Source organism: Neoarius graeffei, chromosome 23 (genome assembly GCF_027579695.1).
Source record: "Neoarius graeffei isolate fNeoGra1 chromosome 23, fNeoGra1.pri, whole genome shotgun sequence".
NCBI lineage: Eukaryota > Metazoa > Chordata > Actinopteri > Siluriformes > Ariidae > Neoarius > Neoarius graeffei.
Genome location: NC_083591.1, coordinates 8584837 through 8602469, shown reverse-complemented (window position 1 = coordinate 8602469; position 17633 = coordinate 8584837).

The following is a 17633-nucleotide window of genomic DNA, read 5'->3' as shown; positions in this document are numbered from 1 at the left end:
GTGCCCGTGATCGGGCCCTTAGACGGCACTGCATCGCATACAGGCATGCTTCTGTATTGGAAATCACAAAATGGGCTCAGGAATATTTCCAGAGAACATTATCTGTGAACACAATTCACCGTGTCATCCGCCGTTGCCAGCTAAAACTCTATAGTTCAAAGAAGAAGCCGTATCTAAACATGATCCAGAAGCGCAGACGTCTTCTCTGGGCCAAGGCTCATTTAAAATGGACTGTGGCAAAGTGGAAAACTGTTCTGTGGTCAGACGAATCAAAATTTGAAGTTCTTTATGGAAATCAGGGACGCCGTGTCATTCGGACTAAAGAGGAGAAGGATGACCCAAGTTGTTATCAGCGCTCAGTTCAGAAGCCTGCATCTCTGATGGTATGAGGTTGCATTAGTGCGTGTGGCATGGGCAGCTTACACATCTGGAAAGACACCATCAGTGCTGAAAGGTATATCCAGGTTCTAGAGCAACATATGCTCCCATCCAGACGACGTCTCTTTCAGGGAAGACCTTGCATTTTCCAACATGACAATGCCAAACCACATACTGCATCAATTACAGCATCATGGCTGCGTAGAAGAAGGGTCCGGGTACTGAACTGGCCAGCCTGCAGTCCAGATCTTTCACCCATAGAAAACATTTGGCGCATCATAAAACGGAAGATACGACAAAAAAGACCTAAGACAGTTGAGTAACTAGAATCCTACATTAGACAAGAATGGGTTAACATTCCTATCCCTAAACTTGAGCAACTTGTCTCCTCAGTCCCCAGACGTTTACAGACTGTTGTAAAGAGAAAAGGGGATGTCTCACAGTGGTAAACATGGCCTTGTCCCAACTTTTTTGAGATGTGTTGTTGTCATGAAATTTAAAATCACCTAATTTTTCTCTTTAAATAATACATTTTCTCAGTTTAAACATTTGATGTGTCATCTATGTTCTATTCTGAATAAAATATGGAATTTTGAAACTTCCACATCACTGCATTCCGTTTTTATTTACAATTTGTACTTTGTCCCAACTTTTTTGGAATCGGGGTTGTATTTGTGAATGTGTCTATATAATAAAAAGAAAATCACACACTGGCTTGAAGATATGAAGTTTACCTTCTCTTGTTGAAAAACTCGCATTTTTCATACGAAATAAATCACGGATTTGAGTGACATATTTAAATAATATTGCCTGGCTTTGAGTGGTATATCAGATATATTCCATTCAGCTACCATGATACTGAACAAGTTGAAGATGAGTAGCTGAATGGAATATATCTGATATACCACCAAAAAAGCCAGCCAATGTTATTATTATTCGTCACATGCACACTTCAAGCACAGTGAAATTCATCCTCTGTATTTAACCTATCTGAAGCAGTGAACACACACACTCAGAGCAGTGGGCAGCCACACTAGAGCGCCCAGGGAGCAGTCAGGGGTCAGGTACCTTGCTCAAGGGCACCTCAGCCCAAGGCCGCCCCACGTCAACCTAACTGCATGTCTTTGGATTGTGGAGGAAACCGGAGGACCCGGAGGAAACCCACGCAAACACGGGGAGAATATGCAAACTCCACACAGAAAGGCCCTCGCCGGCCACTGGGTTCGAACCCGGAACCTTCTTGTTGTGAGGCGACAGTGCTAACCACTACACCACCATGCCACCCAAATTTTACATATTATGTAGACATGTTATACATACATACACACTCTCTTCATATCAGCATTCTTGAAGGCCAACACTAGCTTACTCACGACTCAGTGCTGTTAGCGCATGAGTGCAGTCATCTTCCAGCCAGTGTAGCATTCATCACTAATGTTAATGAAGGCCAACGCTAGCTTATCTGCAACTCGGTGCTGTTAGCGCAGCAATCCAGTTACCTTCCAGCCAGTTTAGCATTGAGCAGGAGCGTTAGCAAAGGCCAACGCTAGCTTACCCGCAACTCTGTGCTGTTAGCACGGCAGTCCAGTTACCTTCCAGCCGGTGTAGTGTTAGCAAAGGCCAACGCTCGAGCAATCAAGCCGAATGTTATTATTATTTAACCTGTGTAATTTACTTAGTTACTTTTAAAATCAGGGGCGGCACGGTGGTGTCGTGGTTAGCGCTGTCGCCTCACAACAAGAAGGTCCTGGGTTTGAGCCTCGGGGCCGGTGAGGGCCTTTCTGTGTGGAGTTTGCATGTTCTCCGCGTGGGTTTCCTTCGGGTGCTCCGGTTTCCCCCACAGTCCAAAGACATGCAGGTTAGGTTAACTGGTGACTCTAAATTGACTGTAGGTGTGAATGGGTGTCTATGTGTCAGCCCTGTGATGACCTGGCGACTTGTCCAGGGTGTACCCCGCCTTTTGGCCGTAGTCAGCTGGGATAGGCTCCAGCTTGCCTGCGACCCTGTAGAAGGATAAAGCGGCTACAGATAATGAGATGAGACTTTTAAAATCAACATTGACAGCTACACACAACGGAGCGAACTGGCAGCCAAAATTCTCTCAAAATCTTCCGTTTTTAATGAAGCAAACCTGGCAGCCATGTTTGTTTACAAATTGTCACTGTCACTCTCTAGTGCCAAAGTTTTACATCGCCGACGTGTGACATCATGTTGCCTTGACAACCATGCAATATCATAAACCATATTCAACGCTCATTCTCCATTGGGTAGAGCAATGTAGGATAAGCGATATGCTAACAATATTGCATGCTACTGAACCAAATGAATGAAAGCCACTCAAAGGGAATAGAATATGTTTTAATTCCTTCGATAAAGTGTCCTGTTTGTATAATAATCACTGATATTTCATTCTGATGACGTCTCTCCGAGTGTTTTCCTGCTGACTAGATATGCATTGTCAAAATGGCGAACCGGTTCAAAATTCAAATTCTTTTGATTAACTTGCATTTTTTTTTTGTGGATGGGTCTATATAATATAACAAACATTACAAGGTGGCGTGAAGATATGAAGTTTATCTTCTCGCGATGAAAATATTTTCACGCCTTCGCTAACTCGCGATACATATTTTCACCACTTGAAGATAAACTTCATATCTTTGCGAAACCATGGAATATCCTCTATGTATTTTTTTTTTTTTATTGCTATTGCTATGTTCTATTTACTATGTTCTAGGTTGCCTAGAATCTTTAGTTTTGGTCTGTTTATTAATTGTTTAATTGATAATTGATCATAATTGATTGATTGATTGATTGATTGATTGATTGATTGATTGATTGATTGATTTTACAACTCTTTGCAGTGCTAACTCCAACCTGACCTTTGCTAACATCTTATGAATTTGTAGTCATGTGACCATATTGGTGTAAACTTCTCTACTTATTTGGCTATATACACCCAATACATTATATTGTATATTTCCTTCTAATCTTCTCAAACACGCTTGTACTTTAGTAATCTGGCTACTCTAAATTATACCCCGACATGTGAATAAATGTGTAAATGTGTGTGTGGATCATATCCGGGAATGGATAAGGTGTATTCCTGCCTCATGCACGGTTTTCCCAGGATAGACTTTGGATCCACGGAGACCCCGACCAGGATAAAGTGCTTACTTGAAGGAAAATGAAGGAATGAATGTGATTAGCGAGATAACAAGCAGCTTTTATCAAATATATCACTGAACATGGAGCGGCACAGTGGTGTAGTGGTTAGCGCTGTCGCCTCACAACACGAAGGTCTGGGTTCGAGCCCCGTGGCCGGCGAGGGCCTTTCTGTGCGGAGTTTGCATGTTGTCCGCGTGGGTTTCCTCCGGGTGCTCCGGTTTCCCCCACAGTCCAAAGACATGCAGGTTAGGTTAACTGGTGACTCTAAATTGAGCGTAGGTGTGAATGTGAGTGTGAATGGTTGTCTGTGTCTATGTGTCAGCCCTGTGATGACCTGGCGACTTGTCCAGGGTGTACCCCGCCTTTCGCCTGTAGTCAGCTGGGATAGGCTCCAGCTTGCCTGCGACCCTGTAGAAGGATAAAGCGGCTAGAGATAATGAGATGAGATCACTGAACATTAAGTCGATGTTACTTTATTTAAGTTTGACTGACGTTAGTAATTGTTTTGCATACTGAATTATGGAAAAAAATCATGTAGTACGGAAACGAACAAACAACTTAATCTCTATTTCTGTTTGACTTTTTCTCACACATACTCACAAATGGCTATAAATTAATTTCCTACATGTTTAGGCAGTGTCCTCATTATCCATCCCTTTTATTTTTAGCTCCTGCACTAAAGAGATTGTAAACTCTGGAGGTCAGGTCACCAGTTTGAGCCTCATATCATCTCTCAGTATGACCCAGAAACAAAAAATACACTCACCATCCCCAGTATAAAGCTCTGTACAAGATTACAGTGATGGGTTGAAATCCAACCGGGAGACGAAGGTGCACACACTGTTGTGTGAGTAATGTTTGGACACCTGTTTCAGTCTTTCTGAAACCTCTTACTGAAGCTGTGAGGTGGAAAGAAGTGCTATATCCATTTCAGGTGGTCAGGATCTCTCGGCCTCTTTATTTATTGCGCTCATAAAGACGCATGTGTGTGAGGTTGAGCGGAAAAATGTGCGAGACAGATGGTGAAGGACTTAAAGCCAACTCGAATGCTGTACGCCAAGACCTGCCTCATGCGTCGATCAGTGCCATAGGCACGTCAATAAACAGCTAGGAACACAGCTGAATAATTAATGATGAACTAAGATGAATAATTGATGATAAATATCAAAGCCTTAAGCTAGATTCAGGGAAGGGTTCGGTTAGTCATCATGGTGCAGCACCAAATCGAGTGAAAGCTGAAAAGAAATAAAAAGCAGTGGCCCAAATGCGAGAACATTTGGAAGTATCAGAAGTGCTGTAATGCAGGCAATGGGTTCTAATGAGGCTTCTGGACACGTTTATGGCATGTTGTCTCCCTGGACAAGTGAATGAGTGCATTCCATAGCTATAAAATGACTCAGGCCATGAAGCTGGATTTCAAATGATTATGTAACCATCTAATTCTAGCAATATTACTTGCAACTTCAAGGTTAAAGGTCTTACAGTGGTGCTTGAAGGTTGGTGAACCCTTTAGAATTTTCTATATTTCTGCATAAATAGGACCTAAAACATCATCAGATTTTCACACAAGTCCTAAAAGTAGATAAAGAGAACCCAGTTAAACAAATGAGACAAAAATATTATACTTGGTCATTTATTTATTGAGGAAAATGATCCAATATTACATATCTGTGAGTGGCAAAAGTATGTGAACCTTTGCTTTCAGTATCTGGTGTGACCCCCTTGTGCAGCAATAACTGCAACTAAACGTTTGCGGTAACTGTTGATCAGTCCTGCACACCGGCTTGGAGAAATTTTAGCCCATTCCTCCGTACAGAACAGCTTCAACTCTAGGATGTTGGTGGGTTTCCTCACATGAACTGCTTGCTTCAGGTCCTTCCACAACATTTCGATTGGATTAAGGTCAGGACTTTGACTTGGCCATTCCAAAACATTAACTTTATTCTTCTTTAACCATTCTTTGGCAGAACAACTTGTGTGCTTAGGGTCATTTTCTTGCTGCATGACTCACCTTCTCTTGAGATTCAGTTCATGGACAGATGTCCTGACATTTTCCTTTAGAATTTGCTGGTATAATTCAGAATTCATTGTTCCATCAATGATGGCAAGCCGTCCTGGCCCAGATGCAGCAAAACAGGCCCAAACCATGATACTACCACCACCATGTTTCACAGATGGGATAAGGTTCTTATGCTGGAATGCAGTGTTTTCCTTTCTCCAAACATAACGCTTCTCATTTAAACCAAAAAGTTCTATTTTGTCCTCATCCGTCCACAAAACATTTTTCCAATAGCCTTCTGGCTTGTCTACGTGATCTTTAGCAAACTGCAGACGAGCAGCAATGTTCTTTTTGGAGAGCAGTGGCTTTCTCCTTGCAACCCTGCCATGCACACCACTGTTGTTCAGTGTTTTCCTGATGGTGGACTCATGAACATTAACATTAGCCAATGTGAGGGAGGCCTTCAGTTGCTTAGAAGTTACCCTGGGGTCCTTTGTGACCTCGCCAACTATTTCATGCCTTGCTCTTGGAGTGATCTTTGTTGGTTGACCACTCCTGGGGAGGGTAACAATGGTCTTGAATTTCCTCCATTTGTACACAATCTGTCTGACTGTGGATTGGTGGAGTCCAAACTCTTTAGAGATGGTTTTGTAACCTTTTCCAGCCTGATGAGCATCAACAACGCTTTTTCTGAGGTCCTCAGAAATCTCCTTTGTTCGTGCCATGATACACTTCCACAATCATGTGTTGTGAAGATCAGACTTTGATAGATCCCTGTTCTTTAAATAAAACAGGGTGCCCACTTACAACTGATTGAAAACACCTGACTCTAATTTCTCATCTCATCTCATTATCTCTAGCCGCTTTATCCTTCTACAGGGTCGCAGGCAAGCTGGAGCCTATCCCAGCTGACTACAGGCGAAAGGCGGGGTACACCCTGGACAAGTCACCAGGTCATCACAGGGCTGACACATAGACACAGACAACCATTCACACTCACATTCACACCTACGGTCAATTTAGAGTCACCAGTTAACCTAACCTTCATGTCTTTGGACTGTGGGGGAAACCGGAGCACCCGGAGGAAACCCACGCGGACACGGGGAGAACATGCAAACTCCGCACAGAAAGGCCCTCGCCGGCCCCGGGGCTCGAACCCAGGACCTTCTTGCTGTGAGGCGACAGCGCTAACCACTACGCCACCGTGCCGCCCCTCATTAACCAATGAGATCAAATATTTTTTTCTTAAAAGGGAACTCAAGGCAAATTTTTTATCATCAAAATTCTATTTATCACATTTTATAAAATGTAGGAATGCATTTCTGACAGCTATTTTGTCACTGCTATAGCAAGTTATGAGTGTTTGAAATCTCATCTCATCTCATTATCTCTAGCCGCTTTATCCTGTTCTACAGGGTCGCAGGCAAGCTGGAGCCTATCCCAGCTGACTACGGGCAAAAGGCGGGGTACACCCTGGACAAGTCGCCAGGTCATCACAGGGCTGACACATAGACACAGACAACCATTCACACCTACGGTCAATTTAGAGTTGCCAGTTAACCTAACCTGCATGTCTTTGGACTGTGGGGGAAACCGGAGCACCCGGAGGAAACCCACGCAGACAACATGCAAACTCCGCACAGAAAGGCCCTCACCGGCCACGGGGCTCGAACCCAGGACTTTCTTGTTGTGAGGCGACAGCGCTAACCACTACACCACCGTGCCGCCCGGTGCTTGAAATATGCTCTGTAATATATCAGTCCATCTGTCAAAGCAATGGCCATAAACGAGATTCGTCGTGACCTGTGCAAGACTTCGTAGGATGGAAATAAAACGTACAGCGGAAATCAAAGTGACCAACATCTGCCAACATTGTCAAAAGACGTGCGCACCCTCCTTTGAATGCTGACGTAGTCAAGCCGGAAGTTTTCCCTGTGTCTGAAATCGCTCACTATTCACTATATAGGGCACTATATAGTGAGGATGCCATTTTGTAGTGCTTTCCGAAACCTTAGTGAGGGATTATGTGGGAAATGCGCTCAGTATGATATGTATTTATCACAAAAATACGTGCATGTATTTATTATTTTGAAAACCCACCAGCCGCCGTATCTGGCACGTTTTAATTGCGCGACAGTAATGACGTAAATACTAGCGTGATGGACTAGTCCTTATCCTGTCATCTTTCCAGCTCTTCTCTACTCCACGTTGGTTCAACGTCGTATGGAATAATCTCCATGTCATGCATGCGAGGGAGGCGGATGTATGTGCAGAAGTATACTGTACAGTTTAATAAAGTGCAGAATATATATACAGTGAGACAATATATACACAGGCAAGCAATCCAAAACAGCAGGCTAGCTCAAAAATGAGAATACAGGCAAAAGGGTCGGTCGAGGCGCAAACAGTACATCAAAGGCTAAGCGAGGACAAGAACGAGAAACAGGCACAAGGATCATGAAACAGGGAATCAAGACAACGGGTAGAAAGGCTCGGTAATGCATACATGCATATCGTAATACTTCATGATGCAAATGCGTCAGCCCAGTCCTTAAATAGGCAAACACATAGTTCCTTAATTGAGCTCAGGTTTCGCCTTGTTCACGGTGCACGCAGCCCCAGGCGTGCCTTCAGGTGCACGTGCCACATCGCGCAGGACTGACACTCCATCACTGATGAAGCTGGCAAATCTCGAAATGAATCTAAATTGGAATGATATGGCAATCTAGCTGCTGTGTAAACGGTTTTCAAAATGGCGGCGCCGACACTTCACGTTTGAAGTCTCGCACAAGTCTCGTGAAGATCGCGCAGATAAGCGACGCCTGCCATGGGCCATACGAACTACATTCAACATGGCTAAAAACCGAAAAGGCTGATAAGTGTGATATAATATGCTAATATGAGTCACAATATAGGCGGCACGGTGGTGTAGTGGTTAGCACTGTCGCCTCACAGCAAGAAGGTCCTGGGTTCGAGCCCCGGGGCCGGCGAGGGCCTTTCTGTGTGGAGTTTGCATGTTCTCCCCGTGTCTGCGTGGGTTTCCTCCGGGTGCTCCGGTTTCCCCCACAGTCCAAAGACATGCAGGTTAGGTTAACTGGTGACTCTAAATTGACCATAGGTGTGAATGTGAGTGTGAATGGTTGTCTGTGTCTATGTGTCAGCCCTGTGATGACCTGGCGACTTGTCCAGGGTGTACCCCGCCTTTCGCCCGTAGTCAGCTGGGATAGGCTCCAGCTTGCCTGCGACCCTGTAGAAGGATAAAGCGGCTAGAGATAATGAGATGAGATGAGATGAGTCACAATATAAGGTTAGTAAAACCGAAAACGTTATTGAATAACCATTAATTAATAAATAAATCAAGTTTAAGAAGAAGAAAAAACCTTTATTCGTCACATGCACACTTCAAGCACAGTGAAATTCATCCTCTGCATTTAACCCATCTGAAGCAGTGAACACACGCATACACACCCAGAGCAGTGGGCAGCCATACCAGAGCGCCCGGGGAGCAGTCAGGGGTTCGGTACCTTGGTACCACATCAACCTAACCGCATGTCTTTGGATTGTGGGGGAAATCCAAATGGATTGTGAATGGTTGTCTGTGTCTATGTGTCAGCCCTGTGGGACCCTGGACAAGTTGCCAGGTCATCACAGCGCTGACACATAGACACAGACAACCATTCACACTCATGGTCAATTTAGAGTCGCCAGTTAACCTAACCTGCATGTCTTTGGACTGTGGGGGAAACCGGAGCACCCGGAGGAAACCCACGCGGACACGGGGAGAACATGCAAACTCCACACAGAAAGGCCCTCGCCAGCTGCTGGGTTCGAACCCGGAACCTTCCTGCTGTGAGGTGACCGTGCTAACCACTACACCACCGTGCCATTTAAAAATGACTTCAGTTCCCCTTTAATAACTTGTCTATTTTTCAAGATATTTACATGGAAATTGGCAGGCACATGCATAGATGGTTGTATACTGAATACAAAGTTTGAAAAATTTGTAAAAACAAATTGTACAAATTAGTCTTTAATTAGGGGCAGTACGGTGGTGTAGTGGTTAGCGCTGTCACCTCACAGCAAGAAGGTCCGAGCTCGAGCCCCGTGGCCAGCGAGGGCCTTTCTGTGCGGAGTTTGCATGTTCTCCCCGTGTCTGCGTGGGTTTCCTCCGGGTGTTCCTGTGATGACCTGGCGACTTGTCCAGGGTGTACCCTGCCTTTCGCCCGTAGTCAGCTGGGATAGGCTCCAGCTCGCCTGCGACCCTGTAGAACAGGATAAAGCGGCTAGAGGAGATGAGATTCCGACCACTAAGCTCTCAATATTTTTCATCAAAACAACTCCAGTTATATTCTAAAATAGTTATTTATTGACATGAATCAATTTGATTTGAAAAAAATAAGTAGGTAAAGCTACGAAAACTCACTTCAAAGTCTTTGGTGAATCATAACATCAAAACTAGCAGGCGGAAAATTTTGCTGAATACTTCATCAGAAACAGTGAGAGCAAGAAAAGATCTCTATAGGGATTATCTGATTGATATTCACGAGTAATCCAGCTGGAAACCAACCAGGAGACAGGGAGCCTGACAACTTTCCCGTGACTCAAAAAGAAAAGTACCGGCAGTTTCCCGACATCACGCAAGCAGAATTTTTACTCTCTTGTACCAACTTCAACCTGCTGTTACTCCCAAAGTACTGAACAGATCTTAAGCAGATTAATTTCGTTGGAAAGCAGAAATTATAAGCTTTTTAATGATAGTATTCATGGTAGAAAATATCCAAGAGTTAATCAATGACAGATTTGGAAACTTAGATGAGCATCTGCATGGACAATTTTCACAGCACGGCCAGCGAGTGTTTCATATACCTACTGTAAGGGTTTATGCTGGTTTATATCAGTGGTCATAAAGGTTTATGAAAGTGTTATGGAGTCCTGTATGGTTCTACACAATGTAATGTAGAGAATAGAAAAATCACAGAAACATGCTTGTGCTTTTATCTTCAACGGCAACAACAAACTCTATAAATATGTGAATGAAAACACTCCAGCTTCCCTGGAAAACTGGTTTTCATGACCTAATTTGCATACAGGAACCTGATAGGCTTGTGTAATTTATGATGCAATAACACTTGCCTGGTTACATTTGCCAACATGAACATTTTCAGCATGTCCTGGCCTAAAACAGAAAAGGTCTTGTTGTTGTTGTTGTGGTTTATATTGTTTTTTAGCTCATCCAGCTGCAGGCCAGGCCGGATGAGCTTATGCGATCACGTGTCATCCGTCATCCATCCATCATCCGTCCACAATTTACAAAAATCGCTACGCTTCCTACAGGATTCATCGGATTTCGATCAAACTCATATACAATGTTCCCCAGGTGGGTGTTCATAAAAGTTGTCAAGATGGTGGCGCCACCTGTCATATTTACGATTTTATGGGAGTCTGAAATTTTAAACTCACACACAACAACAGTGGCTAGTATGAGCTACACCCTCATTGAGGCTATTTTTTTTTTTTATTAAATATGATCCCTAACACTAGTCCCCCAGAAATACTTGCAAACAATGGGGGAAACCCAAAAGATTAAAAAAAAAATGCCAGTAGTGTCAGAACTTGGAGAACTGGGTCCGGAGCTTTTTAATTTATTTTCCCTTTTCTTTTTATTTTTTGTGTTTGTATAGTTTGATGTTTTGTCCACCAGTTGTGGTGTAGCTCCGGACCCAGTTTTGGATGTCGGTTCCCTCCAGGCCTTGGTTCACCGTGGGTGATGCCTGTCCTCCTTGCTATGGACTGCAGTGAGCTCGTTGTTCATTTTAACATCATAGTTGTCCAGCGATCTGTGTGGCGGTGCTTTTGTGCTTGGCGTGGTGTTCCGAGTGATGTTGCTCGGTGGCGTTGCAGCAGCTGTACAGGCAGTTTGGAACATACCAGCACTCTGCGTGGTGGTGCTTCTGCGCTCGCTTTGTGGATCCATGGCGCAGTGTTGCCCGGCGGCATCGCGGTGGCTGTGCAGGCGGTGTGGGACTTGTTTTCATGCGCCTTTTGGTTGGACTGTGGATGCTACACCACTGGAATGACATACTGACCTTATTTTGGTGGACTTTTTTTGACCCCCCCCTTTCCTTATAACTGTAAAGCGACCTTGGGTATGAGAAAGGTGCTATATAAATTCAACTTATTATTATTTATTATTATTAACTCCAGCTCTGACAGTTTGTACCTGTCCACGATATTTTCTAACACATTTATTTGGTCTTATTTCTCATATCCAATGATGTCATCTCATTATCTGTAGCCGCTTTATCCTGTTCTACAGGGTCGCAGGCAAGCTGGAGCCTATCCCAGCTGACTACGGGCGAAAGGCGGGGTACACCCTGGACAAGTCGCCAGGTCATCACAGGGCTGACACATAGACACAGACAACCATTCACACTCACATTCACACCTACGCTCAATTTAGAGCCACCAGTTAACCTAACCTGCATGTCTTTGGACTGTGGGGGAAACCGGAGCACCTGGAGGAAACCCACGCGGACACGGGGAGAACATGCAAATTCCACACAGAAAGGCCCTCGCCGGCCATGGGGCTCGAACCCAGGACCTTCTTGCTGTGAGGCGACGGCGCTAACCACTACACCACCGTGCTGCCATATCCAATGATCTTTTCCCATAAATATTAAACAATAACTTTGGTTTTCCCACAAGCTTCATAACTGACTGCTTGCTCGCACCCCAAAATCCTCTCACTTACTTTATTTTTGTTGATCCCAGTCTTAATTTAGTTATGGCTGGGTTCTTGCCTGAACTGATAATCACATCAGTTTTTCTCTGGCTAATCAGACACAAGGTACACCACCACTCTTGCCAGAGCAGTTGGGGGTTAGGTTCCTTGCTTAAGGGCACTTGAGCCAGTCCTACTTGTTCAGGGAATCAAACCAGCAACCTTTTGGTCCCAAAGCTGTTTCTCTAACCATTTGGCCATGGCTTGCCCCCAGTCTTAATGCACACCTCAAAATATTGTATTTGCTTATTAAAGCTCATGTTTGAGCAGAAAGTAATATTACAAAGAGTCAGAAACTATATCACGGGACTCTTATGAATGACAATTCACTAATATGTCTTTGCTGTGTACATCGTGATTCCATCCATCCTGAATGTGGCCAATTTTGATGAAAGCTTACTCAAGAAATCATGGGGGAAAAAAACCCTCACATTTTCCACATATTTCTCTTTATGGACACTGGAGATTTATTCTTGCTTTACTCTGCGAAGGGTTCTGATAGTCCCCCCAAGGAGCACTGGTTTTGGTGTGCTCCTGTGTCTACTGTGCAAGCAAACCAAAAAGGGTAAAGAAGAAAAAGAAGGGAAAGCACACTTAGCTGAGGAATCTTTGGAATTCGTGGAAGCGCCTTGTAAATCTACCATCCGTTTGTCTTGGAGGTAGACTGGTTTGGCAGAGGCCTGTTTTCAGCATTTCTTCTTATTTTTGCTCAAAGAACAGATTGAGCTTGGAACAAGAGAACAGAAACAGGATCACTCAAAGCAGACAGGAAGACATCGAAGACATTTTTGTCCATAAAGTAAATAAACAGACACAAAAACCAACACGAGCGCGTAATTGATATGTCGTGACACCTCTGGTAATCCATCAGCAACCAACCGTCAGTTGTATTATTTATGCAAGCTTTCCAGAACCCGAATCGCAACACACGACCCATGGGCTCCGTGAAGGGAATCCACCGGCTCAATAGGCTTTTTAGACATTTAGCTGACTTTACATGTCAGCCGTGGGCATGATTCATAATGAGGTCCCATTAGAATCTGAAAAGGAACATTTACCTGAGTGCTGATGAAAGAGGCTGTTTTGTATTTTAATGGACATCTCTATGGTAACAGAAAGAGGTCACATGGCCTGGAGTCTGTAAACGGTTCACGAAATATCATCAATGCTAAAAGCTTTTCCTCTTCTAAAAAAAAAGACAAGAAAGGAAAGACAAAAATTAGTAAATGAAATGAAAGTCATTTTAATATTATATATATAGTGTCTTACAAAAGTATTCATCCCCCTTGGTGTTTGACCTGTTTTGTTGCATTACAAGCTGGAATTAAAATGGATTTGGGGGGTTTAGCACCATTTGATTGAACATGCCTACCACTTTAGAGTTGTTTTATTATGACACAAATAATAATTAAGATTAAAAAAAAAAACAGAAATCTGGAGTGTGCACAAGTATTCACCCCCTTTTGTATGAAACCCCTAAATAAGAGCTGGTCCAACCAATTCACTTCATAATTAGTTGATTAAGATCCACCTGTGTGCAATCAAAGTATCACATGATCTGTCACATGATGTCACAGATGCCCCTAAAATCTGTTTTTCTACTCCGACCTCTTTTCAAACCTACGTCAGGCAAACCTTGTTCCACCTTCTGGAAAACACTTTCGATGTCGATCGGCCGTGCACTTGGTCGTTTGTGAGATCGTGCCCTTGTCATTGTTAGAGTTTAATATCTGTATCATGTTAATTGTCCTTTTTTAGCTTACCTTAATTGTGTTTATTCATTTATACATAGTTTTAAGGGGCGGCACGGTGGTGTAGTGGTTAGCGCTGTCGCCTCACAGCAAGAAGGTCCTGGGTTCGAGCCCCGGGGCCGGCGAGGGCCTTTCTGTGTGGAGTTTGCATGTTCTCCCCGTGTCCGTGTGGGTTTCCTCCGGGTGCTCCGGTTTCCCCCACAGTCCAAAGACATGCAGGTTAGGTTAACTGGTGACTCTAAATTGACCGTAGGTGTGAATGTGAGTGTGAATGGGTGTCTATGTGTCAGCCCTGTGATGACCTGGCGACTTGTCCAGGGTGTACCCCGCCTTTCGCCCGTAGTCAGCTGGGATAGGCTCCAGCTTGCCTGCGACCCTGTAGAAGGATAAAGCGGCTAGAGATAATGAGATGAGATGAGACATAGTTTTAATTATTTGGGCGGTGCCTCGCATGGGTACTTTCGGGTCCCGTTCGTGCCGACCCCTTTGGGTGGCTTTCTTGTCAGCTATTTTTATTTATTTTTTTATTTTATTTTATTTTTTTTGCTCATTTATTTTTGTATTTTTGTAATTTGTAATTTTTGTAATTTGATGTGAGAAGTCATGCCCAATAAAGCAATAAAAAATAAATAAATAAATCAACCTGTTCTGGAAGGACCCTGACTCTGCAACACGACTAAGCAAGCAACATGAGAACCAAGGAGCATCCAGACAGGTCAGAGACAAAGTTTTTTATTTTTTTATAAAAAAAAAAAAAAAATCCCAAACTTTGAATATCCCATGGAGCTCCATTAAATCCATTATAGCAAAATGGAAACAATATGGCACCACTACAAACCTGACAAGAGAAGGCCGCCCACCAAAACTCACAGACTGGGCAAGGAGGGCATTAATCAGAGATGCAACAAAGACACCAAAGATAACACTGAAGGAGCCGCAAAGATCCAAAACAGAGATGGGAGTATCTGTCCATCGGCCCACTTTAAGTCATACACTCCACAGAGTGGGGTTTTATGGCAGAGCGGCCAGAAAAAAAGTAATTGCTTAAGAAAACAGATTTGGAGTTTGCCCAACAATATGTGGCAGAATCCCCAAACACATGGAAGAAAATTCTCTGGTCAAATGAGACTAAAACTGATCTTTTTGGCTATTATGAGAAATACCATGTGTGGCCCAAAGCCAACACCCTGAGAACACCATTCCTACAGTGAAACATGGTGGTGGCAGCATCATGCTGTGGGGATATTTTTCATCTGCAGGGACAGGAAAGTTGGTCATGACTGAAGGAAAGATGGATGGCAGGGCAGTTCTGGAGGAAAACCTGTTTGAGTCAGCCAGAGGTTTGAGACTAGGACCAAGGTTCACGGTCCAGCAGGACAATTACCCTAAGCATACTGCTAAAGCTACACTGGAGTGATTTAAAGGGAAACATTTAAATGTCTTAGTCAAAGTCCAGACCTCAATTCAGTTGAGAATCTGTGGCATAACTTAAAAATTGTTAGACACCAATGCAACCCATCTAATTGAAGGAGTTGGAGCAGTTTTGCCTTGAGGAATGGGCAAAAATCCCAGTGGCTAGATGTGCTAAGCCAGGGGTGTCAAACCTGATCCATAAAGGGCCTTGTGGCTGCAGGTTTTCATTCCAGCCATGCAGCAGCACACCTGACTTGGCTCATTCAATCAACTGAACTGTCTTCACACAGTCAAATACTTGCAGCCACACCCACCCTTGATTAAAGGGTGGGTGTGTCAGTTGATTGAATAAGCCAAATCAGGGTGCTGCTGGATGGCTGGAATGAAAACCTGCAGCCACACGGCCCTTTATGGATCAGGTTTGACACCCCTGTGCTAAGCTAATAGAGACATACAGTACCCCAAGAGATTTGCAGCTGTAATTGCAGCAAAAGGTGGCTCGACAAAGTATTGACTTTGGGGGTGGTGAATACCTATGCACACTCCAGATGTCTGTTTTTTCATCTTAATTATTGTCTGTGTCACAATCCGACAACCATTTTCACCTTTAAGGCACGTTGTGTAAATCAAATGGTGCTTACCTCCCAAAAATCCATTTTAATTCCAGCTTGTAATGCAACAAAACAGGATAAACACCAAGGGGGGTGGGATGGGGGGGTGAATATTTTTGCAAGGCACTATATATACAGTGTTATTCTGTATCAAAAATATTATAAAACATCGGCATTTAAGTTAGTGGGGGAAGGGGGGAAGCAACTAAGGTTGTGAGGAGTAATTCCCAATATGGAGACATCCTCCTCTTTTGCTCTGTCACTGTTGAGAACTAATGGGCAAGAATGAAAGAGTTGCTCTTTATCTCATAAATCACTGTCAGTAAACTATCAAGAAGGTGATTTAGGCTGTAACATCTCTCATCTCCTGCTAACTCCTCCTGCCATTTCGATTTTCCTTTTGCTTCATTTACATATATATCACCATCTTGTTCATCTTGTCATATTGGCACAGTGTGTCCTGCTTTTATGTCCTCATCCTTATTATCTGTCTCTCTATTCTCTGTTACTCTCTGTCTCTTTCTTTCACTCACACTCTCCATCTGTTTTCTTCACTACGTCAGAATTACTCAGCTGAATTGGACAAGTGCAGGCTTCTCGTATATTAAAAGAAAGATCCAGGTGAATCATGAAGTACTCAGTTTAAAAAACAAATCTCTGAAATGTGAGTGTGCTTTCAGGCTCATCATGCGCCCACATGATTGTGAAAATAGATATGAAAAAATATTGTTTATTCGTGTTGTGATACTTGAGACCTGTCTTGAGCTCAAGATCACTTTTTGAAGGTCTCAGTCTCGTCTCGGAATCGACCGCATTTTTACTCAGTCTTGTCTCGGGCTCAGACAGACAGGACTCGCAATTTTATTTCAAGGCAGGTCAATATAACAACTGCAGGGATTTCAGTAAATTGCCTGTGCATTGTCTGATTTATTTGTTAACATTATTACTGTACTTGGATGTAAAATTTCTTGCTTCAAATGCGACCAATAATGTGATTCATTGCTAATTTGACATTTTTCTTCCTGTTAATGCGCCCCTCCCTATGCCCACTGGTCTGGTTCTGGTCTTGACTCGGTCTCGCCCTGGCTTGGTCTTGGTCTTGACTTGATCTCAACCTCTCAAAGTCTTGGTCTTGTCTTGATCTTGATAAACTTTGGTCTTGGTCATTACTTGGTCTCGGTTTAGGTGGTCTTTATTACAACATTATTGTTTTGTGAAAAAGTATGTATCAGGCAATCACAGGGGGTCAAGTATCAAAATTGCAGTTTACATAACTAAGTGAAGTAGTGTCTAACTAGCTAGTACTATCTGGAGTAAAAAGTGTTCTGCTGGAACATGTGAAGTTGCTAGCTTGTTATTCCAGCAGGCTGTTGACTTTGACGTTGGTCGAAACATCAGTCATCTACACTTCTTTTCACAACTATACCAACTCAAATGATTACAACAAATGAACAAAGGATTTTCCAGACATCAATCCTTTCACCATACTTAAGTAGCCTAATAGTTTAATGACCATTTTTCAGGTGATATAATTA